Source organism: Uranotaenia lowii, chromosome 2 (assembly GCF_029784155.1).
Source record: "Uranotaenia lowii strain MFRU-FL chromosome 2, ASM2978415v1, whole genome shotgun sequence".
NCBI classification, from domain to species: Eukaryota; Metazoa; Arthropoda; class Insecta; order Diptera; family Culicidae; genus Uranotaenia; species Uranotaenia lowii.
This window is the reverse complement of record NC_073692.1, coordinates 55,179,225-55,204,509: the sequence shown is the minus strand read 5'-3', so window position 1 is coordinate 55,204,509 and position 25,285 is coordinate 55,179,225. Positions and strand designations below refer to the sequence as shown.

Here is a 25,285-nt window from a genome sequence, read left to right as displayed (position 1 = left end):
AATTTTGACCGTATCACCCTTTAATTAAAGTCCCACTCATGAAATTCTAAAACACATCCTCAAAGAATTCTCGCCATGGGACCAAGGCTGTCAAAAAAAAATTGAGTTTTTCCAAAAATTAAATCTCGCTTTCTGTGATTTCACCCATAAATTCTGTGTTGGTTTTCTGTGATGAAAAATACATTAGGTTCTAGAAAAGTCATGAAGAAATGAATTTATTTTCACTTTTCACAAGAGAAAAATCATTAAACATTACCGATTTTAAAGGCGAATATGAAATTATTGCGACACCGAATATGTCGTGTGAATTTTCTTATAATGTTTAGAAACAAACCAAAATTTAAGGGTAGTTGTTTAGGGTAGGGTACATATATTTACTTCAAAAATAAAAAAAAAAAGCTAATCAACGGAGCCTTGAGAGTAAAATTGAACACATTTTTGTTTGTTGCCCTCCATCGAAGTCTAAAACAGTGTCATCCGGTATCCCAACTGCGGTGCAACAGTTAAGAATAATTCCAGGTGTTTGGAAAGAATCCCAAGTAGCAAATAAAGTTTTAAAGCACGCTACTAGACCAAGTTTTGGTTTCATAAGGGGATTAACGAGTTACTTGGGATTTGTTCTCTCGCGTTGGTTCACCTCCATTTTCGTTGAATCGAAAAACACTACTTCTAGTTTGACAGCATGTAAAAAATACACACCAATGAGCAAAATTTGGTGGCAATGATAAAAAAGTTAACCCCTGTTGAATGTGTCGCAATTATTTCGTGCTTGCCCTTTATTAGCATGATTTTCCAATACAAAGTTAGTATTTTAAAATTTATGATGACATAAAATTAAAAGTTTTAGGAATACGTTCAAAATTCAAAAAACATCTGTGATTTCTGTGCATATTTTCAAAATTCTGTATACTTTGATTCTGTGATGAAAATTTGCTCACAATTCTCAGAAATTATAGATTTATCTGTGATTTCGGCAACTTGATTGATAATTTAAACCGTGATCATTCTGAAAAACATAACAAATACTTTTTTCTACTGTATAGTGTATAATGACATAACTAATAAATTAAAAATATTGATTGATCGATATAAACTTTTGGACTTCCTTTTTGGACTTCTGACTTTAGTCATTCTGGCCCTCTGACTCACTACCGAATCCGTTGATGGTTGGCTGGGAAAAGAGTCCGAGCCTGGGGCTATCACGAGCTCGACCCTTTGGAAAACCTCTTCGTGCCGAGGAAAAGCCAGTGCATCACAGCCACAAAATAAAATGTATGAAACATTTATTCTAAGCTTAAATCATAATTTTACAGTGAAAATAGAAGAGCCTAATAGACTGATTTGATAGAAATATTATACGGAGGAAATTTCCCCTAACTAGATTGTATGCCAAAGAATTTGTGATACCTGACTTCTATTCAACATTTCAGCTATGGGGATTTTTTTTTATTATCTGACGGGTTTGCGCCGGGGGTCTTCAGATTTTCCCCAAAATTGAAAATTTGGTTCATTTTTGCGACTTAAAATCACATGTATTTTTTCAGATTTCTAACATTTTTATTTTTTGAGTTGGCTTCGGATAGATTTTTTTGTCAATAAAAAATACCCATTTTTCAAAGCTACATAACTCTGTTATTTTTCAACGGAAATTATAGAATAGCACATCTAAATGCATTGAAATTTTATCAGCTTTCCAAATAAAAACCCGATTTAATACACTTAACAGTGGATTGGAGCCTTTCTAACAGAGTGTAAGTTATATTTGGAAATATATAAAATAATATAGAACACACATGATACATTCCTTCCCTCTGCATCATATAAGTATGATTTCAGATATTCAAACACGAAAAATTCCGATCTCAATATAAAAAAATGATGCATAGTACGTTTTTTGGAGAAAAGCGAACTGGTATGTAAGGAGTTCATTTTATGTATGGAAAGAATGGTATTTAAACAGTTAAATTTCCTAGACTTATAACACGCTGAAATGGTGCCGTGGTAGCAACCAGAACTTTCACGATGCTGGTCACGGTTCGAATCCTACTGTTTTTTTATGCTTTTTTTACTGAATAAGTAAAACCAACTACAATATTGATGGATAGCCGTGACACGTGGCCTAGCATGATACCTTTTTTAGAGCTCAACCATGCATAAAAGAAAAAATTCTCACAAAAGGAGGGGAAAGTAATATGACTATTAAATGAATAATCTCATTCTGGAAACTAGATCTGAAATCTTATTCTGATTCTAAAGTTTGAATTTTGAGTTACAACACTTAGTCTAATATTTGAATATAATTTCCAATTTCAAATTCCAGGTTGATCTTTAATCCGAATTCTTAATCAGAATTCTAAATCTGAATCTAAATTCTGAATCTGAACTCAGAGTTTGAATTATGAATCTGAATTCTGAATTCAAATTCAGAATTAAGATTTTAGAATTAAGATTTGAGAATTCAAATTCAGAATTCAGAATTCAGAATTCTGAATTCTGGATTCTGAATTCTGAATTCAAAATTCAAAATTCTGAATTTTGAATTTTGAATTTTGAATTCCTAATTTGAATTCTGAATCTAAATTCTAAATCTGTATTCTGTATCTGAATTCTGTATCTGAATCTGGAATCTGGATTCTAAATCTGAATCTGAATTCTAATTCTGGGTTCGAATCTGAATTCTGAATCTGATAAAGATGGATAGAAAAATGAAGAGAAAAGAGCAAAAGAACATTTTTGCAAGGAAAACTTATAAACGCACACCATACTTTACCCCGCAACATCAATCATTATAAATTTTCAATTCCGATATTCTTTCTCCAAGAATCTAAATTTTCACCGATATGCTGAAAATAAATTTACAAAAATCTGAATTCTGAATCTGAATTCTAAATCTTAATTCTGATTGTGAATTCTGAATTTGAATTATGAATCTGAAATCTGAATCTGAATCTAAATTCTGAATCTGAATCTGAATCTAAATTCTGAATCTGAATTCTGAATCTGAATTCTGAATCTGAATTCTGAATCTGAATTCTGAATCTGAATTCTGAATCTGAATTCTGAATCTGAATTCTGAATCTGAATTCTGAATCTGAATTCTGAATCTGAATTCTGAATCTGAATTCTGAATCTAAATTCTGAATCTGAATTCTGAATCTGAATTCTGAATCTGAATTCTGAATTCTGAATCTGAATCTGAATTCTGAATCTGAATTCTGAATCTGAATTCTGAATCTGAATTCTGAATCTGAATTCTGAATCTGAATTCTGAATCTGAATTCTGAATCTGAATTCTGAATCTGAATTCTGAATCTGAATTCTGAATCTGAATTCTGAATCTGAATTCTGAATCTGAATTCTGAATCTGAATTCTGAATCTGAATTCTGAATCTGAATTCTGAATCTGAATTCTGAATCTGAATTCTGAATCTGAATTCTGAATCTGAATTCTGAATCTGAATTCTGAATCTGAATTCTGAATCTGAATTCTAAATCTGAATTCTGAATCTGAATTCTGAATCACGCGTTTGTTAAAATTGAAATTCCTTTCATCCAAAATTTTTTTTATGATTTCGGATTTTACAACTTTTAGTAGTATGGTTTTACCCCTAAAAGTATGCAGCACCCTTAATTTCAGAAAAATTGTGAAAAAAAGTTTTCACAATACAAAATCGTGTTTTCATGCGTAATGATCTTTAAGTCATCGCAAATTTATCAAAAACTGTGAAAATTAGTATTCTGGAAGAAACAATTTCAGAATTGAATATTGATAAAGATGGGTAGAAAAGTGAGGAAAAAATTTACGTATGATGAAAAAAGTGAAAGAACATTTTTGCAAGGAAAACTTATTAACGTACACCATACTTTACTTCGCAACATCTTCATCAATTTCAAATTCTGATATTCTTTCTCCATGAATCTAAATTTTTCACCAATATGCCGAAAATACATGTACAAAAATTGAATTCTGAATCTAAATCCTGAATCTGAAATCTAAATCTGAATTCTGAATCTACATTATTTTGAATCTGAATTCTGAATCTAAATTTTGAATCTGAATCTGAACTCTGAATTTGAATTCTGAATCTAAATTCTGAATTTGAATTCTGAATCTAAATTCTGAATCTGAATTCTGAATCTGAACTCTGAATCTGAATTCTGAATCTCAATCTGAATTCTGACTCTGAATCTGAATTCTGAATCTGAATTCTGAATCTGAATCTGAATTCTGAATCTGAATCTGAATTCTGAATCTGAATTCTGAATCTGAATTCTGAATCTGAATTCTGAATTCTGAATCTGAATTCTGAATCTGAATTCTGAATCTGAATTCTGAATCTGAATTCTGAATCTGAATTCTGAATCTGAATTCTGAATCTGAATTCTGAATCTGAATTCTGAATCTGAATTCTGAATCTGAATTCTGAATCTGAATTCTGAATCTGAATTCTGAATCTGAATTCTGAATCTGAATTCTGAATCTGAATTCTGAATCTGAATTCTGAATCTGAATTCTGAATCTGAATTCTGAATCTGAATTCTGAATCTGAATTCTGAATCTGAATTCTGAATCTGAATTCTGAATCTGAATTCTGAATCTGAATTCTGAATCTGAATTCTGAATCTGAATTCTGAATCTGAATTCTGAATCTGAATTCTGAATCTGAATTCTGAATCTGAATTCTGAATCTGAATTCTGAATCTGAATTCTGAATCTGAATTCAGATTCAGAATTCTGAATCTGAATTCTGAATCTGAATTCTGAATCTGAATTCTGAATCTGAATTCTGAATCTGAATTCTGAATCTGAATTCTGAATCTGAATTCTAAATCTGAATTCTGAATCTGAATTCTGAATCTGAATTCTGAATCTGAATTCTGAATCTGAATTCTGAATCTGAATTCTGAATCTGAATTCTGAATCTGAATTCTGAATCTGAATTCTGAATCTGAATTCTGAATCTGAATTCTGAATCTGAATTCTGAATCTGAATTCTGAATCTGAATTCTGAATCTGAATTCTGAATCTGAATTCTGAATTTGAATTCTGAATCTGAATTCTGAATCTGAATTCTGAATCTGAATTCTGAATCTGAATTCTGAATCTGAATTCTGAATCTGAATTCTGAATCTGAATTCTGAATCTGAATTCTGAATCTGAATTCTGAATCTGAATTCTGAATCTGAATTCTGAATCTGAATTCTGAATCTGAATTCTGAATCTGAATTCTGAATCTGAATTCTGAATCTGAATTCTGAATCTGAATTCTGAATCTGAATTCTGAATTCTGAATATGAGTTCTGAATCTGAATTTTGAATTCTGAATTCTGAATCCTGAATTCTGATTCCTAAACTTTACGTATGATGAAAAAAGTGAAAGAACATTTTTGCAAGGAAAACTTATTAACGTACACCATACTTTACTTCGCAACATCTTCATCAATTTCAAATTCTGATATTCTTTCTCCATGAATCTAAATTTTTCACCAATATGCCGAAAATACATGTACAAAAATTGAATTCTGAATCTAAATCCTGAATCTGAAATCTAAATCTGAATTCTGAATCTACATTATTTTGAATCTGAATTCTGAATCTAAATTTTGAATCTGAATCTGAACTCTGAATTTGAATTCTGAATCTAAATTCTGAATTTGAATTCTGAATCTAAATTCTGAATCTGAATTCTGAATCTGAACTCTGAATCTGAATTCTGAATCTCAATCTGAATTCTGACTCTGAATCTGAATTCTGAATCTGAATTCTGAATCTGAATCTGAATTCTGAATCTGAATCTGAATTCTGAATCTGAATTCTGAATCTGAATTCTGAATTCTGAATCTGAATTCTGAATTTGAATTCTGAATCTGAATTCTGAATGTGAATTCTGAATCTGAATTCTGAATCTGAATTCTGAATCTGAATTCTGAATCTGAATTCTGAATCTGAATTCTGAATCTGAATTCTGAATCTGAATTCTGAATTCTGAATCTGAATTCTGAATCTGAATTCTGAATCTGAATTCTGAATCTGAATTCTGAATCTGAATTCTGAATCTGAATTCTGAATCTGAATTCTGAATCTGAATTCTGAATCTGAATTCTGAATCTGAATTCTGAATCTGAATTCTGAATCTGAATTCTGAATCTGAATTCTGAATCTGAATTCTGAATCTGAATTCTGAATCTGAATTCTGAATCTGAATTCTGAATCTGAATTCTGAATCTGAATTCTGAATCTGAATTCTGAATCTGAATTCTGAATCTGAATTCTGAATCTGAATTCTGAATCTGAATTCTGAATCTGAATTCTGAATCTGAATTCTGAATCTGAATTCTGAATCTGAATTCTGAATCTGAATTCTGAATCTGAATTCTGAATCTGAATTCTGAATCTGAATTCTGAATCTGAATTCTGAATCTGAATTCTGAATCTGAATTCTGAATCTGAATTCTGAATCTGAATTCTGAATCTGAATTCTGAATCTGAATTCTAAATCTGAATTCTGAATCTGAATTCTGAATCTGAATTCTGAATCTGAATTCTGAATCTGAATTCTGAATCTGAATTCTGAATCTGAATTCTGAATCTGAATTCTGAATCTGAATTCTGAATCTGAATTCTGAATCTGAATTCTGAATCTGAATTCTGAATCTGAATTCTGAATCTGAATTCTGAATCTGAATTCTGAATCTGAATTCTGAATCTGAATTCTGAATCTGAATTCTGAATCTGAATTCTGAATCTGAATTCTGAATCTGAATTCTGAATCTGAATTCTGAATCTGAATTCTGAATCTGAATTCTGAATCTGAATTCTGAATCTGAATTCTGAATCTGAATTCTGAATCTGAATTCTGAATCTGAATTCTGAATCTGAATTCTGAATCTGAATTCTGAATTCTGAATATGAGTTCTGAATCTGAATTTTGAATTCTGAATTCTGAATCCTGAATTCTGATTCCTAAACCTGTATTCTGAATTTGAAAACTGAATCTGAATTCTGCATCTGAAATTGAATCTAAATTATGTATGAGTATGTAGAAATGAAAAAAAAAAACATAAATTCATTCTTCAACACGGGTTAAAAAACGAGGGTCATAAAATCTTCATATAAATTCCCCCCCAACGCAGTTTTCTGTACGGCTCTGCATTTTGTTGACACCCGGCATGGCTATAGACACTATAATTTCATATATGAAATTATAGTGTCTATAGGCATGGCGGACTCTGAAGGAAACGCCCATCCGCCATTTGCTGCATTGAAAAGCAAGAAGTGTAAGATATAAACACTGTTGCCGTATTTGCCCCAGCAGACTGAGAAACTGCCCAGACCACGGTGCGTCTTAGTAATGCCTTTTACCTATTTGAGTTTGAGCCACTCCTTGTCAAGCGTGCCGATGGTTTATTGGATAGCGTTTGCGACTTGGGATCTGAAGGTTTTTGGTTCGATTCCCGAGTCAATATGTTTTAATTTTTTATTTTGATTATCTCCGATTTATAAATGATTGCTTCGAGGCGCCACTAGCAACTTTTTTTTATGCCATAATAAGTATGATATGTATTTGGTAAAGAAAACGGTTTCAACTATTTTGTTTTTTTCCCGTTTTTGAAAGGGTTGTGTAGAAAAAAAAATGCATTCTTTTGAGACTAAAATCATTTTAATTGTGCAGCCCAGTTTCGCAAAAACCTTCTTGACATTTTTAAAATGGCACATACAAATCTACGGACATCAACAGAACTCGTCGAGCTGAGTCGATAGGTACCTATAAAGGTATGTCTAAGACCCATAATTAATGATCTCTCAAATCGACCGATAACCAAACCTTTCTGTTAGAAAGGCAAAAAGGTACCAAACCATGACTAGTAAGTTTTTTTGAGGGAAAGCGAACTGGCATTTTAGGAGTTTGTTTATAGGAGGAAGGACTGGTATTTAAAATGTTTAATTCTCTTTGAAATCGTAAGTTGACGTGGAGTTGTGGTAGCGTTCCAAACTCTCGTGCAGCTGGTCTCAAGTTTGATTCTTGCTGATTTATTTTTAAATTTTTTTCAACTCGATAGATCAAACCAACTACAGTGTTGATGGCTAGCGGTTACGCGTGGCTTGGATGATACCTTTTTTAGAGCTCAACCATGCGTAATACAAAATATTTCCACAAAACCTCCCCTACCCTATTCAGAATCTGAATTTTCAATCTGAATCTGAATTTTGGATATGAGTTCTTAATCTGAATTCTTAAGATATTTTAAGAAAAGTTAACCGCCGTTCATTGATTTTTGTAAATTTGTGTTTCGGCATACCGGTGAAAATTTAAGTTCTTGGAGAAAAAATGTCAGAATTGAAACTTGATAAAGATGAATAGATAGTGAGGAGAAAATTTACAGATGTTCTGATGAATCTAAATTTTACATCTACACTAGCAGACCCGGTAAACTTCGTTTTACCATGTTAAACTTGGCGTTCATTTTTCATTTTTTTTCTTCGCTGTTTGACTTTAAAAAAGCATTTTTTTACATATCCTTCTTTTCCGTTTACTCAAATTGTCCCGCTCAATTCTATCGGAATCAAACCTAAGAATTTTAACTCAATTCTACGGGTCTTTACATAAATTATCAATCAATACCTTCAGTCATTCTTACGTGCATCTTCTACAACTATATGTTGATAATATCTATGTTTCATTTATTGAATACCATTAAGTTGATTTACTTCGCTTTGCTCGAGTTCACTTTAAGGTTGAAATCGAAATCAAAAGTTTCTCAATAATTCAAATTTATTGCATATGATACTTTATGGAAAAATAATTTTGAATATCGGGACCATTTTTGGAGTATTTACCCAATATTCTACCTATCGCAGCACTTTCAGCTCCCGAGTAACTTTGGATGGTATATTTTTTAAAACTGCAGAAATAAAAAGAAAACATTAGAGATGATTCTTTACTGACCATTTTCAAGCAGCAGTGGAAATTAATACCCATATGTTCACAAAAACATGTCCAAAAAAAAAGTTCGCCGTTTTATTATTTGTTTAAGGGGGGGGGGGGGGGTAGGGTCTAACACTTTCAAAAAAACGATTTTTCTATTTTTTTATTTTATTATTGTAAAACATTTCAAGAATGTTGTGTCAAAATTTCAAGTCAATTGTAGTAAAACTGTAGAAAATATAGGCCTTTATCTCCTCCTATCTAATACTGCAAGAAAGCAAATTTTTAAAGTCCGTGGACATCGTCATTTGAAACCTACTTATCCGATTCTTTTCAAATTTGGAACATATTTTCTACATATAAAATACCAGACCCCAACGTTTTTCTTTTTTGTTTTTTTTTACTTTGGGGAGATTTTACAGGTGAAAAATGGCAGATTTTTTCGTGAAAAATCATAGTTTTTACTTCAAACAACCACAAAAATTTCATAAAAAATTTTTTTTGTTAAATAGAAACGTTGGGGTCCAGAAAAACATCTATTAAAAATATTTTGCTCTGATTTTTTTTACTTCAGATGATTCTGTGCTGAGATACAGTGTCCACCGCAAATCCTGTTTTCTAAAGGGCATCCTCGAAAGTGCTCCGTCACCGGCTCATTTTTCAATATTTTTCTACGAAAAAATTACTAAACATTCTTTTAACAATGCTTTGTATAATGCAAAAAATTTGAATACATGTGTTTGAACGATAGCTCTAGAAAAAAATCGTGAAAATGGTGTTTTTTTATACCCGTTAGACCCTACCCCCCCCCCCCCCCCCCCTTAAGCAAAAAATTTCCTTGAACATTTACCCAATTAATCAAGAAAACGATAAGTCTTGAATGGGGGAAAAATGTGTTTAGATTTTTTACTTCAACCGTATTACAGCATTTTTATTTGGATTTTAATCCCAATGGACATATCCGCCAATTTAAACCATTGTTTTTAAGATTCTTACTGAAGCATTGGGGTGTTCTGATATAAAAATTTCCTGAACAGTGTTGGAGGTGATCTGTTATTTTATTCAAGATTATATCACATATTTTCAAGATTCAATAACATTTGATTGAAATGCAGGTTTTTAAAAATTAAAAAGGCCGAAAAGAGCTAACCTAACCCGATGATTTCATGAGTTCATTCGTTTTCTCTGAAAGTTTTCATGTAAAAATACCTCGAAATCTTTGAAAACATTAAAGAATCTTTCGGCTATCACCACAGTTCAACTTTCACATTCCTTCAAAGAGAAATATCTGAGTATACATTTGTCCCATTTATTGATGCAAGTGGAAACACTTTATTCTTTTTCAGATGCGTCAGTGTAAAGACTTCAAAATGAATTACTTGTTCCTGTTTGTCTTTTTCATCAACTTTCATTGATATATCTGCAGTTTTTCTCCAGAATGAAATAATGCTTGGTACTTCAATTTCACTGAATACTGTTTTACTTTATGACCTTCATTTACAAAGACATTTAAAAATTTTGAATATCCGCTTCAGATTCAACACGCGGGATACCCTTTCTTACCTTTTTGGAGAAAAAAATTCTAAAAAGGTATATGTTTAATGGCTAAAAGGACCGTTGTCACTTGTTTCACCGTGTGAAATGACAGGAGTTAATGTTTTTTCGGCACTTTCAGGTCATAATCAAAACTTATCGAAAAAAAATCTGCTTCTGCTATCAAAAAAATAGTGTTTCCGGAATATCAATCACAAAAAAGCGGATCTAAAGTCTCGTCTTTGTAGCCAAAATATAGTAAACAAAAAAACACGTTTATGTTAAGTACGTACTTGAATTCTGTGTAAACAAAAAGTGAACATGTAAACAGTTTTTCGGTGAATTATTTGACAAAAAAGTTGAGTTTTTTTAGTCCGATTTTTAATTTGGGCTCAACCATTATAGATGAAGAAATAATGTATACATTTTTTTGCAAATGTTGAACGTTTGCACTTGTTCTAAATTAAAGCCTCTAATGTATGTTTAAACTGAAAATTCTTCTTATTTTATTGATAACTTTCACTAAAGCTTGGAAAAAATCAAAAAAATCTTTGCATTAGACCTTAAAATAAACTTCAATCGTGTATAATCCTTTTTGAAAGAAAGGCTCTTGTTCAGTTCAAGTGTCTGTTCATTTTCAATCTTCTGTTGAGCACATTTGTACTTGTTCGAAAAATGATTCTAGGGGTATTGGATTATAAAATTGTATGTAAATTTTCCCACTTTCATTTTTTTAAAGAGTCATACCATTATTTTATATGCATCAGTATCAAATTCATAACAATTTCTTTTGAACTTAAAATAGTTTCATTTCTTTAAATCGTTTAAATGGTTTTGATTTGATCGGCGAAATATCAATCTGGGCGTCATGCATTACTATGTGCTGTACAAATGATGTAGGAATCGAGTAGATAAAAACACATCTAGGCTTCATATCGCCACCACATGCATTGAAATTATGCTTGGTTTAGAAATGCGCGCCCAAATATTTCAACTAATCAGTATGCTATGCCTTGGTTACTATCCTTTCTCGACGTTTGCTGGCGACGCCTCGACCATGGAGATGAATAACAAACCGCCCGCCCAGCGCCCAAAGGAAAGAAAATCTCGAAAAAATTGAAGGCCATGACTTTAATTTGATTCAATTTATTACAAATTCAATGATTACGGACAATTGATGCGACTTTTTGTTATTTTTATTCGATATAAACCGATTCGCATGGCCACAGAATATTCTAAAAATAATTTCATTTGAATCGGTTGGGTCATTTCGGAGGAGTAGTACTACAAACACCGTTACAAGAGAATTTTATATAATAGATTCAGAATTCTGAAATTTAAATTCTGAATCTCAATTATGTATGAGTATGCTGACATGATCAAGTATGGTTAAAAAAAACAAGGTCTAAAATCTTCGAATTAATTCCCCCCAACGCAGTTTTCTGTACGGCTCTGCTTTTTGTTAATGCCCGAACATAGGTCTCTGAAGGGAAGGAAACGGTAAGCCGCCATTTGCTGCATTGAAAAGCTAAACGTGTTAATTATATTTTCCGCTGTTGCCGTATTTGCACCAGCAGACTGAGAATCTGCCCAGAAAACGGAGCGTCTTAGTAATACCTGTAACCCATTTCAGTTTTAGCGTCTCAATCTTAAGCGTACCAATAGCCTATTGGATAGCGTTGGTGTCTTATAAGATGAAGGTTTTGGAAACGATTCTCATGACGGAATTTTTATTTTTTTGTTATCATCAATATAATCGAATAATTGCTGGTGCTGCTGCTTCGAGGCGCCACTAGAAACTTTTTTTTTATGCCATAATTTGTATCGTATGTATTTCGTAAAAAACTTGTTTCAACTATTTTGTTTTTTTCCCGTTTTTGAAAGGGTTGTGTAGAAAAAAAAATGCATTCTTTTGAAACTAAAATCATTTTAATTGTGCAGCCCAGTTTCGCAAAAACGTTCTTGACATTTTTAAAATGGAACATACAAATCCACGGACATCAACAGAACTCGTCGAGCTGAGTCGATAGGTACCTATAAAGGTATGCCTAAGACCCATAATTAATGATCTCCCCAATCGACCGATAACCAAACCTTTCTGTAAGAAAGGCAAAAAGCTGAAAAAAAAAGAAATAAAGACCTTCAACATGAAAAGTTGTAAATAAACTTTAAAAGGCGTCTAAAAGTACCGGCTGCACCACCGAATATTTTGCAAAAAATACCATTGAATAGCTCAATTTATGACGCAACTTTCATCTGAAGACACCAAAGTGGGCCATCAACTCCTTGAAGAGTTATGAAAGAAATAATGGCAACAAATCTGTTTTTTTGCATCGAAAACAAACAATGGTCGAACAATTGCACTTACATATGGAGTGAGCGCGTACTTCTTACAACATGGAAACAAAAGAACTTTTCAAAGCAGGTAAAAAACACTATTTTTTTGTGCTTTGTAGACTGCCCCTACTCGCATAACAGTCCCATATGAATTTTCGTCATTTTAGGTCAACATAGGGATTCAAAGTAAAACACTAAAAAAAGAGGTTTTGTTCTACAAATTTCGAAAAAAAAAATCAATTTGTGGCTGTCCTATATGAAATATACCCGAATAACAGTTCCATGAAATACCACGGATTTGGTTACTTTTCAATGCTTCTTTCGACGAAATAGTCTTTGATTTATTGCTTTGAATCATTTAAAACAAATTCAACTCACTTGATGTCGAATGATGCACACGAGTTTTCGAAGGCAGGTCTGACTTCCTTAGGAATGACTTTCTGAGCGAAAAACTATCGGATGCAATCAAAAATCGTAAAAAGATTCAACTTACAATGTGGAATTTACGATATTTTGTATGTTTCTTTTTCTGACAATTGCATTTAGAAGTTCAAAAATGATCAAATTTAAGTCTTAGAAAGTAGCTTGGTGAGAAAAAAATATTCTGTATAAGACTGTAATGCGAGTAGATTTGAAAAAGGTTTCAAATATGGTCGATTAACAGTCCCATAATGAATAAAAATGGTGCTCTCGACCTTACCAATAACTTAATTTCGATTTATTATGACAACCTAAAAACGATTTTCGTTTATGCTGAAAGTGGTGATCACAATTTTAGAATGTATTCCAAAACAGGAAGAGCTGATTTTCTCGCTTGCTTGTTTTTGCATATGGGACTGTTATGAAAGTAGGGGCGGTAGAGTGTTGCAGCTAAACTGACTTCATGTTATATCCAAAAATCTAATAACGTATTCGTTTATACCCAGTTTTGCACCAGGTCACAACAAGTTTTGCAAATTTTGCTGTCATTTTTAGAACTTTATGCGCTCAGTTTTGCATCCGTAATTCAACAGATTTGATTTAAAATGGACGGTGGAACACTGAAGATTCGTTTGATCGAAGTAGCAAAACACTGACGACAAATTATGTTCGTTCTAGTATGGTAAACCTCAAAACTGGGCGAATGGAGAAAACGAATACGGTAAAAGTATCATATTTTCAATATCATATTACCTACAATGGGAATGATGCTTTCTACAGCCTGGGCTGGCCATACTGAGCTCTTCGATTATTTCTACATTTGTGCCACACCCTTTGTTAATGATCAATGGGAAAGGATTTTGGTGTCCAGTGCTTAGCTCCCGATATAAAAACTATGTAAAGCACGTCTATATTTCATTTTTTTAATCACGTTTTTGTGATCCCAAAAACAGGGACTGAACCTTCTACTATTGGCATTGATTATGCTTCACAATATTCTTTGATTGAAAAGTTAATAAGTTATATAGCATATGACCAAGTTGTAAAAGCAACATTTCCATTATTTGTTAGATCACATTAAAAATACGATACTAAGAATTTTGGTTAAAATTTTAAGTCAGTTATGCTGCAAATATTCTACAAAGCACGAAAAAGTAGTGCTTTTTACCTGCTTTGGTAAGTTCTTTTGTTTCCATGTTGTTAGAAGTGCTTGATATCTTCATATGTGAGGGCAGTTGTTCCACCATTGTTTGTTTTCGTCGCAAAAAAAGAGATTTATCGTCATTATTTCTTTCAAAACTCTTCAAGGAGTTGATGGCCCACTTTGGTGTCTTCAGATGAAAGTTGCATCATAAATTGAGCTATTCAATGGTATTTTTTGCAAAATATTCGGTGGTGCAGCCGGTACTTTTAGATGCCATTTAAAGTTTATTTACAACTTTTCATGTTGAAGGTCTTTATTTCTTTTTTTCCAGCTTTTTTATTTGGAAAGCTGATAAAATTTCAATGCATTTTGATGTGCTATTTTATAATTTCCGTTGAAAAATAACAGAGTTATGTAGCTTTGAAAAATGGTTATTTTTTATTGACAAAAAAATCTAACCGAAGCTAACTCAAAAAATAAAAATGTTAGAAATCTGAAAAAATACATGTGTTTTTAAGTCGCAAAAATGAACCAAATTTTCAATTTTGAGGAAAATCTGAAGACCCCCGGCGCAAATTGTCAGATAATAAAAAAAAATCCCCCTATGACAAAATCACTATTGGGCGCAGCATCGCCATGTTGCTACTTGGTCATTTCCATCATTATGGTGGTTCATGGTAATCCATGGATGAGGATGGGCTTCCGAGCTAGCATGTCCGGCTCATGTCAGTTGTTTTAAATCAGAGAGCTAGGAGAGCTCAGAATTTGAAGCAAGAAGAACATTTCGGAGCTTGGGTCGGCATCACAGCTCTGATCTTGGCTACGGAAGCTTGAGAATTAGGTTCAAGTATTTTAAAAAAACAGTAAAATAAAAGAGTAATACTTCCTTTCTTCACGTAACCAGGCTACAATCAGACGGAGGCGCAAAAGACAAAAGACAAAGGTTGGACCCAAAGTAGGTCAACGGCGGGCTGCATCTCAACAATCCGCTCCATGCAACGAGCGCAGGTCATTGGAGTGGTCAAAGCGTGGTGGTTCAGCCAGTACGGTACAAAGATAGAAATACTACATACAATAACAGCGGTTGAAAAAACAAGCAAATTTCGAAATGCGTACGTTCCGTCGCCTTTAAAGGCGGGCGGCTTGTTTTTGAACCTTTTTTTAACGACAAGAACATCGGCTTTTCTTCGACAACGAAGAGGGTTTTACGAAGGGTCAAGCTAAAGTCAGCCCTAGGGTCAACCATCAACGGAGACGGTAACACTATCAGGAATCAGAGGATAATCGGGATCGGAGTCAGAGGAAACTGAGGAAGGAAGAGAAAAACTATTTGGGAAAGGGTTTTCAGCTTTACAGCAAAGAGCAGACAGTTGGCTTCTACTCCTAACAGCGATCGGTTTCTCCTTCTCGCTCCGTTGGACGAAGATGTGCCCATCTCGAATCCTCACTTGGTGAAGCCTTCCTAATTTCTTCATCTTGACCGCCACATTACGTATATCTCGACCAAGTGGAGTGAGATTTTCGTTTACGAAGATTCTTCCGTCCTGCTCGAAACCGATGTCACGAAGATTGATAGTATTTCTACCAATATAGCGCCGGAAAAACTCATTTCTCGAGCTTCTAAACGCAAATTCACACAGAATTGGAGGACACGATCCACGAGTGATATGACCACGACTCAATCTTTTCAGATCAGCTAACGGGAACGTTTTGAAATCCAGGCGAGATGATACCCGTTGAAAGATTGCTTTCAGATTTTCATGTTGATGGTACGGAACTCCAGTGATGATGACCTCGTTGCTATTGGCCAAGCAACGCATAGTTTCAGAAGCACTCTCCATTTCATGACGAACGTTGCTCACCAATAAATTCATTGAGTCAGCCCGCTTCGTGTTTTCAGTTTTCACCATAGATAGTTTATTCTTCAGCTGGTCAATACGCTTTTCTAAGTCGGAACAGTATGTTTCAAGTCTAGATACAACATTTTCTAGTGACTGTGAAATTCTAGACCACAGCTCATTCAACGACTTTATTTTACAGTTCTTCATGTTACTCATTATCTTTAGGTATGGTTTCTCACAAAAATATCCGAGAATTCCTTTCTGAAGGGATAATTGTAAACAATTCAACGAGGTAGATATTTGAAGATAGATTTTAAGCTTGGAAACTCCCCGAATAACAAAGACCATGGTATTAAGATAACTGAACAATGATTTTCAATCTAACAATCAATTTCATCGTAGTTTCTAAATATCTTTCAACCACATTTAATTATGAAATCACCATAATTTTCAAAGTCACCGTGAAGTATATCGTAAATTCAAAATATTTCATAGTTGTCGAAAATGACAGAAGTACGGTTTCACAATAATTTTCTTGTGATTATTATTGTTATTGTGTACTTCATGGTAAAATTAAAATCCAAACCAAAATGAACATTGTTAAACTTTTGCATTGTTTGCGTATTTACAATTTTTCGTGTAGAGATTTATTTTGACTCCGCGCCCGCGCCATTTTTAAAAGTAACACAAAAATTGCTCAATTCAGTGCCAGTGCTATTGTATATCAAACCGGAAGGATTAACGTGAAAGTAGATACCTATCCATCCTCTCACGGAAGATCCAACTCCAGCTTGGAAGGAACTTTCTACATCCCAGCATGTCATCAAAATCGATGCAAAGCCTCCGACTAGGAATGTCCCCGCCAAAAAGATCCGGGTTGTTTGTACGTCGCATACACACTTGCTAACCGACCAGTTTGACATTCTGGATGGAGATATCTTTGTGCGGAAAGTTGCGGTCCTCGATTTCAACAATAAGCTGGGTAACTTTGCATTTCGAACCCAAATGATGATTCTAACCAATTGTATTTACTTTCAGAAAAAACTTCCGCATTAACACAAAATGGTCACAGCGGAAAGTCTTGAACTTAGCTTCGATCACACCTACCCCTTTGAAAATGCCACCGGAGGATGCTGCAAGCAAACTGGTTCTATCATTCTTGACGAAATACCAACACTTGGTAATTTGAAGGTTTGTGAAAGTCTTATTCATACCTTTCCTTCAATCTCAAAAGATTAAATATGGATGTTTCATTTCGAATTTTTGTTTATTTCAGGAGAGCCTAACGGAGCCCTTCAAAACGGCACTTGAGCAACTGCACCTACCTGTGTCTGGAAAAGTGGGAGAACATTTCAGAAAAGGTTGATATCTTGATAACACATACATCGTTGGTCATCGAGATCTTCGGGAGGAAGCGCCGGGTGTGTAGAGTTGCTAACGACAGATCAGCAACGAGTCAAACCACGGTGTCACGTTTTTTGACATGTTCATGAAGGCTACGGGATAAATTCCGATGGTAAGATTATTTTTATTAACGCTCCTACTTGTGACATCAACTATTTACCGAACAACCACCCGATCGTATTTGATGTTAATCTACCAAAAGGTAAATTTCCAGTTATAAAAGATTAGGATGTTTTTCGATGCCTCTTGCATCGAATACCTGTACAATGTATATTTTTCACAAAACATTTCAAAAGTTTTGTCTCTTGGAAATTAATTAATTGAACCCTACAATACAAAGCCTACATCTGTCGTTCTCTTGCAGCTCCCCTCAACCAAGTACGGATCTGAAACGATGAACTGACTAACACACTGGTGGTTGCTCGAACCAATGGCCTGAATCATAGAGCAGTTAGAAACCGAACGGCAGATTTGTAGCGAGATCTGCAGAATATCTTCGATCGGACGGCTTGCGAAAGGTTAGAAGCATGGATGGATTGGTCAACATAACTCGTGAACAGCAACGGAAAAGGAAAACAAGTCAGCATTACTAAACCTACTACCATATAGTAAGAGTGCACGAATAGACGAGCATCACGAATTTAGGTTGAAGTGACTGGAGACTGCCACTCTATAGATCTAAAAAAATCGTGGAGGACATCGCCCGGGTCATGATAGAGTTACGGTCCATTGAAGCGGCAATACAATCATCTGCCATAAACACAACTCTGGTAAACACGGAAACCACGAAGCGTTACCTTGCAATTCTGGTAAGGATTTTCATCTAGAGACCGGCATTCGCTGCTATTGCTACCCATGGTTCCGGATGGCACAATTTGAAGGAGTCTTGTTTTTTCAACTGCTGCAAGAAACAACTATATCAAAGTCATACCATACCAGAGAGTTAAACAATTATAATATATAATAAAATTATTTTGAATTTCGTTTTTAAATTTATCAGTTTGCTAAAGTTATTCTTATTTTAAGGAATAATATTCCTGTTTGGTCGTGCTTTTTAATAAACGGAAATCAAAATTATTCCAATGCACAACTATAATCATGAATAAAATTCCTTGAAATAAGTAATAACTTTAGCAAAATATTCTAATCAATAAATTATTCATAGTAAAACCATGAAATTTTACGGTTAAAACAATGATTTTATACTATAGAAATACCTTGATTTCCATCTTCGTTAGAACAATGTAATTAAACGGATTTTCATGGTTTTACTATGAAAAAGTGGAAGCTGTTATCACCATGAACTTCATATTTTTGAGCTTCCGGATGTATGGGAAATCGCCATTTTTTTCATGGTCACGCTGCATAACAATACCCCTTTTTCATGGTTATTTTCGCCAAAACAGTGAAATGTATGGTCGGAAACTATGAATTCCAATGTGCATTCACGGTATCGTGGACGATAATAAGCATTGTGTAAACCATAAAATTTATGGTTTGTGAATATGAAATTCATAGTTTTTTCATTGTACAATTCTATTCGGGTCGGCACCGATATCGATTTTATTGCGTATCGCGGGTATGAACTATAACGAATTATTCCCGGCCACTTAAGCGATTTTATATCAGAAAAAAAACAGGTTTAATTAGCAAAATAATCTAGAGCACTTAAGACTTTTACTCTGTACTATTCATCCCTTCAGGAACATATGAAATGTAAGAAATGAATTTTGGCTTAAGGAAAAGAAGATTGAAGTTTTCTTCTTCCTTGCCTGGCTAGCTCAGATGTCCAACCAAATAAAGTTCACATTTGCTTCGAATGACGACAATTTTAAATTTTACATATCTATATCTTTAACTTTTATTGTCAAATCATTTTTGTTATTATTTACGAGGATTTTCTTGCATATTGCAACCTCAAACTTTAGAATTGGGCAGAATGTTTGGCTACTCACTCAACACATGAAACTGCTTCGCTGGAACTCTCTCCGTCGATGATCCTGTTCGCCCGCAGTGTCATCACCACACAAAGTGTCGCAGACTGCCGTTGGTTCCAGCTCCTCTGCAGGGCAGTCATGATCCGGGTGAACCCATCGCTGACCGCATGCCAAGTGTTGGAATCCGCACACATCCTCTGTACAACGTTATCTGCTGTTGTGTAGGGCCCACAGGTGGCAAATATGGAAGTACGTACCGCCGCAAACCTTGGACAGACAAACAGCACATGCGCGGGTGTTTCCTCTTCGTCACCACAATCTGGGCAATATGGCGAAGCCTCATGTCCAAACCGGTAGTGGTACTTCATGAAGCATCCATGACCAGTCAGGAATTGCGTCATATAGAAGACCACTTCCCCGTGCCTTCTTCCGATCCTGCTCCCAATGTGCGGGATCAGACGATGGGTCTACCTTACTCTCGTAGAGCTGCCCCACAGCTGCTGCCAGTTGGACATTGAGTCCTCATTGGCGACATCTAGTACATTGGGCGTATCTTTGTTGTCGTAGCAATAGACATCCTCCTCAAGCAAAACCGAGATGGGCATGACACCCGCTACTACACAAACGGCTTCGGACGACGTGGTCCGGTATCCGCTGATAACCCGCAGGTTCATCAGCCCCTTCTGGAGGCACTCTTTCATGTACACCTGTCCGTTCATCGTGTCCTGGGTCTCGAAAGGTGCACTCCGCTTCCCGCACGTGCAGATGGCCTGCCAAATCAGGAATTTATTCGCAAATTTGGACATCTTCTGAGTGTGGACACGCTGACACGCTGAACTTATCCTCGGCCGTGAAAAACATGTTTCGTCAGCATGTTGAGGTACAACTTCCTGGCACAGGTTTTGGCAGACTTGTCCTGCTTCTCGTCACGATTAGGGGCCTTTTGTACCTTGCACATTCGAAGCTCAGCCTTAGTTTTGGCCTTCTGGATAAAAATTTAGCTTAGGTGCAGCTTCTTAGCCACATCCCGAACGGAGGCGTTTGGGTTTCGATTGAAGGCCTCGACTACGCGGTTGTGATTTTTGGTGTTGTACGGAATACTTTATCATTCACTTCTGGGCTTTCGATCGGTGGTCAATCGTTCCTCGAACCGCTTAATCACTCGCGACACCGTGGAATTCGCGATTACCAACGTTTTAGCGATGGAACGATGGAAGAGGTCCTTGTTCTCGTGATGAATGCGCTAGATTTTATCACGCACGCGCTGTTCTTTCTACTCCATTTCCGCGAGTTTTGATCACAGGAATTTAAAACTTGCAGAATGTAAACAATGCACTATGAACTAAATCCACTCAAATTTTGATTAAATTCTACCCAACAGTTAAAAAGTTCGAGCAATTTCATAGTGAGGCAATTTCATCGTGGACACCCTTTATGCCTTTAGATGACCAACTCTCTTTAAAGGGTTGAAAAAGAGTTGGAATTTGTAGCAGACCGCGAACAATATAAGTTGCATTACTCCGTCTTTAGAAAGCATCGGATTAGAGTGCGTTTATTCCAAATTTTCACCACCAGACAGGATCTGAGGGGGGGGGGGGGGGACACTCTCGTAATAGGAAGGATTTTGACGCCAAGTGAATCATTTGAGTCGGTGTATAAACGCGAGTCCGATATAAGCGTCACCTGATCGGTAAGATACGACTATGAAGAAGTCGCGCGGCCAAAAATGTACGGTGGTCGGTCAATGGGAAAGGAAGAAGATCGCGCCTTGGTCGGAGGAGACTGACGTCAACGGCGAGAGACTGTCGAGTAGAGGGCGTCCGATATCCGATAATCTTAAAATGTTTGTGGATATGCCGTGTGTTAGTGTAGGATAACTCCTATCACGAGAGGTATCCAGCAAGGTTGCCGAAAAAAATCTGTGTTTTGAGAAAAAAAAAATCTAACTTTCTATGATTTTACCCAAAAAATTCGGTGATGGTTTTATTTGATGCTGATACCTTTAATTACATTGGAAATTCATAATAAGTTTGATCTTTTTTAAATTTAAGTTGGGTAAAATCAATTGAAACTACCAATTTTATCAAACTTCTAAATTCAAAGTAAAAGAATCTTAATTTCATAAAGTCTTCATTTAATATTGGAACAAATTCTTTTGCTCATTGTGGCGCTCCTAGTGGACGGATTTGGAAACTTTTTTCACCCACGTGTCGGGAAATTCATTACCTTTCACCATGTATTTATGTCACAACACCAAACGATAGCATTTTGTAAACAACCGCCATGGAAGCCGAACGGAGAGATCAAATTGTGCACAGTTTTCTTGAAAATCCATTGTTATCGGCATCGAAGCTAGCTAAACAGCTTAAAATGCCCAGAAATACCGTATGGCGTGTTATCAAGCAGTACAAGGAAACATTGACGACGGCTCGGAAGCCGCATTCGAAGCGTCGGAGTGGAACTGTCGACCGGAAACTGCGTGGGAAAGTCAAGTCAAGAGGAATCCCAATCTTTCAGACCGCGATTTGGCCAATAAGTTCCAGACCGCTCACAGTACGGTGCGACGAATTCGTCTCCGGGAAGGAATAAGGTCATTCCGAGCCAGCAAACAGCCAAATCGGACGCTGAAGCAGAACAATGTGGCCAGAATTCCTGCTCGAAAGCTGTACGACCAAGTGCTGACCAAGTTCGACGGATGTATAGTCTGCTTCATTTAATATTGGAACACAAACAATTGCGTGTAGTTCAGTCATTTATTAACGAATTCATAATTTGTTTTTCATACAAATGTAGCATTTTCTTCACTCTTTCATAAAAAAAATTAAAAAAAATTATTCATTGCTGTTTCGAAGAAATTCTCGTACTCGTACTCGTAAGAAAACTGTGCACAATTTGATCTCTCCGTTCGGCTTCCATGGCGGTTGTTTACAAAATGCTATCGTTTGGTGTTATGACATAAATACATGGTGAAAGGTAATGAATTTCCCGACACGTGGGTGAAAAAAGTTTCCAAATCCGTCCACTAGGAGCGCCACAATGAGCAAAAGAATTTGTTCCAATATTAAATGAAGCAGACTTTATTGGCCAAAAAAATTATGATTTTGGAAACCAATTCCAAATTCCAAAATTCTGTGAAATCTGTGATTATTTTCAATCTTCTGTGTTCTGTGACGCAGATTCTATGATGAAAATTTGCTCAAAATTCTATGAAATTATAGATTTTTTTGTGATTTCGGCAACCATATTCGGGTGACGGGTGGATTTCCTGGGAGGCCCCCAAAAACGTGTGACACTCTCTTACTCAAGTTAGCCGCTCAGTCAGCCACCACACTTTCCAAATCTTGGAGTTCTCCCTATTTTCTTTCTCGCTCCGAGAATTTCTTTGGGCTCGGCTAGTAGAACTACCAAAACAAGCATGGCGCCCAAAAATAAAAAATGGGTCATCATCCTGTCAATCGTTATGAAAGAATGAGATATTTGCAGATTCCACAGATCGATAGCCTCCTCAAGTACTAGACATTAAATTTTTCAACGTTTTATCTATGTTTATCTCCGATTAACACAGGCGAGACTTATCAACGAAAAGTTTCTGATTGGAAAACAGCAAGATTACCACTAAACAGTTCGATTTCTGTTTATTACGAAATTTTTCAAAATATCTCTCCACAAGCAGTCCATTTGTTTTGCGCACGATTTGACCACCGTATTTTATTTATTTTACCGATGGGTAGCTTTTCTACTCTGTAGAAATTTAGTCAAGCCTATTTATAAGTCAGCTGGATGAACCAGTCAGAAAAAATCGACTTTTTTATCACTTCCTCGTTCATATTTACGGGTTGAATTTAATAAAAAAAAACCTCTCACATCCCTCTCACTTCATGAAACCAACAATCTTCACTTTTATTCAAATTTTAGCTCACTATTGGGTCCTCTAGGACTTCTTAAACGATTGACCATGTAAACTTTGGTCGAATAGTTTATTTTTAGCTATTTTTGAGTCTCCCACTGGGACTTTTCTGAATTTTTCACGATTCTGCCCAAAAATTTTTGTCAATGAATTTCAGTATTGGACGCTATCTCAAAAACCACTTTACAGATTGTCACCAAATTTTTCGCATGTACACTTTTCATTACTAGCTTTACTGAAAATTTCGTCAATTTCCATTCATGCATTCAAAAGTTATTCAAGAAACAAAGTGTTGCATTTTTTTTCGAATACACTCCTAACAGCTAGCTTCGATTTTTCTTTGTATGGTCAAATTTCCTTATGTTTCCTTTACATTTCCATCAACCGGTTTTTTTTTACCATAAAGAGCTCTAGAATATGAAATTAAACCGTCTCGGCTTTCTAACCACTGTGCACGGGATCCATCTCATTTCAAATTGCTTGCTCCAACAGCATAATTACAAAATTACCGGGCTGGAAGCTCATTTTTCACAATTATTTTGGGTCGTTCTGTTTTATTAAAGTGCAGAAAAGTGATCGGATCAGATCAATTGAAATTGAAAAAAAAACACCATTACATTTGAAGTTAAATGCTCAAAGTTTTTCTTTTCAGGTTGATCCAATTGCTGGAACATGGTGATGTTTTTATGATTTTTCAATTTAAAATGAGGATCTAGCGGATTCAGAGATATCAAACGAGGATCGATCATTTCTTCAAACTTGGCAACCATTCAGCAGCAAATCTGCCAACTCCAACGCCACACCAGCACGAATATATCTAGCATGGAATCATTATTCTACTCTAGGGAAATTTGAGCTACTTTTCGAAACGAGCAGACTATATCCGATGCTTCCCGCTGCATTCAGCGTTGAGGTGTAGGGACAATGTGGGGACAGATTTAAGACGAAGAAAAGGTCGACAGCAAGCGAAGACGACAGCGACGACGCCACAATTAGCGAAATGAAAAATGATCCATCCTTGTTGAAAGACATTCTTTCGCCGCTTGTGAGCAGATCCGGCCCGGAATAGGTTAGGATTAGGACGAAGACGAGAAGAACCGCCCTTCGTCTTCCACTCCTAGGATCCGCTAATTCTCGCCACTTACTTTTTTTTCATCGCATCCTCAAGGTATACTTGTCCAAACAAAGACTGGGCCCTTGCTTGCGACAGCCAGGTGCAAACCTTCGCTCGTTCGATGTTATCAGATTTTTATTCAACACTTTCGCCCCCATCTTGGGATTGCATCATAATCAACTAGCTAACGAGTGTATAACTTCCGGTCGAAGGAGTGGGAACTCTACCAGGATGATTTTATAAGAGAGTGGCCATCGCAGACGGTGGACCATTTTTCTCTAACCGAAGGAAAAATGACCTGCAACAGAAGGGCTGTATGGCGGATTCCAATCCAAGAGGTTCCGGGATCATTTTGAAACTCATTCCGGGAGAATTCATCGTATTCGCGCCCTCCTGACACGGGCTGATAATCGGGGATAATTGACGAGACGAGGATTATGATGGCCCCCTCGCTTTGGCACTTAATATCAATTATGAACACTTGCTGGGCGACATTTGCAATTACCTTAAGATATCGGGAAGCACCTGCTGAACAAACTGTACGTCCCTAAGCAGCGCGAGATGGTTTTTTGGCCAAACGAAGTTAGATATGTTTGGAGATAAACAAAAGTATATGATAATCTTGTTTTATTCAAATTGTAGGTATATATTAAAACAAACAGCCGATCAAGAAATGACCAGGAACGTGTTTCGTTTTCCTGGTTTTATTTTAATTTAATTT

General features: G+C 35.6%; 1 pseudogene; it reads left to right on the top strand.

The window, feature by feature from the left end:
* LOC129741405 (metallophosphoesterase domain-containing protein 1-like) overlaps positions 1-18,542 on the top strand; it is a 35,181-nt pseudogene extending 16,639 nt beyond the window's left edge.
* The last annotated feature ends 6,743 nt before the right edge of the window (positions 18,543-25,285 follow it).